The 1,098-nt window shown below is 36.0% G+C and overlaps 1 non-coding gene across 1 annotated transcript; it reads left to right on the top strand.

Moving 5' to 3' along the window:
- Positions 1 to 234: 234 nt before the first annotated feature.
- Positions 235 to 341, top strand: LOC122708359. The gene has a single exon (XR_006345144.1). It is a non-coding gene; the product is annotated as a U6 spliceosomal RNA (small nuclear RNA).
- Positions 342 to 1,098: the final 757 nt, after the last annotated feature.

Here is a 1,098-nt window from a genome sequence, read left to right as displayed (position 1 = left end):
AAGACTCACCTTCTAGAGAAATGCAAATAAACATAAAAATAAACAAGTGAGACATAATTACTTAAAGTTTTTGCACAGCAAATGAAATTATAAATAAGGAGAAAAGCAACCCTCAAAATAGGAGAAAGTTATAGCAAATGAAACAACTGACAATAATTAATTTCCAAACTATACAAGTAGCATATGCAACTCAATACCAGTAAAACAAACAACCCAATCAAAACGTGGGAAAGAGTGTTCACTTCATCAGCACATGTGCTGAAATTGAAACAATATAGAGAAGAATAGCATGGCCCCAGCGCAAGGATGACAAGCAAACTTGCAAAGTGTTTCATAATTAAAAAAAAAAAGTGGCAAAGTGACTTAAACAGATACTTATTCAAAGAATACACACAAATAGCTAATAAACACATAAAAAGATGCTCAATATTGCTCATTATTAGTGAAATGCAAATCAAAACTACAATAAGGTGTCCGTTCACACTAGTCAGAATGGCCATCGTCAAAACTGTCTACAAACAATAAAGGCTGGAGATAGTGTAGAGAAAAGGGAACCCTCTTGCAGTGTTGATAGGAATGTAAATTGACATAGCCACTATGGAAGACAGTATGGAGATTCCTCAAAAAACTAAGAATAAAACCACCATATGACCCGGCAATCCCATTACTAGGCATATACCCTTAGGAAACCAAAATTGAAATAGACACATGTACTACAAAGTTCTTTGCAGCACTATTTACCATAGCGAGGACATGGGAGCAACCTAGATGACCGTCAACAGATGAATGGATAAAGAAATGCTGGTACATATATGCAATAGAATATTAACTCGGTCGTGAAAAGGAATGCATTTGAGTCAGTTCTAATGAGGTGGATGGACCTAGAGTCTATTATACAGAGTGAAGTAAGTCAGAAAGAGAAAAACAATATCGTATACTAATGCTACTGATGCATATATATGGAATTTAGAAAGATGGTACTGATAAAATTATTTGCAGGGCGGCAATGGATACACAGACTTAAGGACACAGTGTGGAGGAGGGAGGAAGGAGCGGGTGGGATCTATGAAGAGAGTAACATGGAAACATACTTTACCA

The sequence above is a fragment of the Cervus elaphus genome, chromosome 14 (assembly GCF_910594005.1).
Source record: "Cervus elaphus chromosome 14, mCerEla1.1, whole genome shotgun sequence".
NCBI classification, from domain to species: domain Eukaryota; kingdom Metazoa; phylum Chordata; class Mammalia; order Artiodactyla; family Cervidae; genus Cervus; species Cervus elaphus.
Note: the sequence above shows the minus strand (reverse complement) of the source record. Positions and strands in the feature narration are given on the sequence as shown.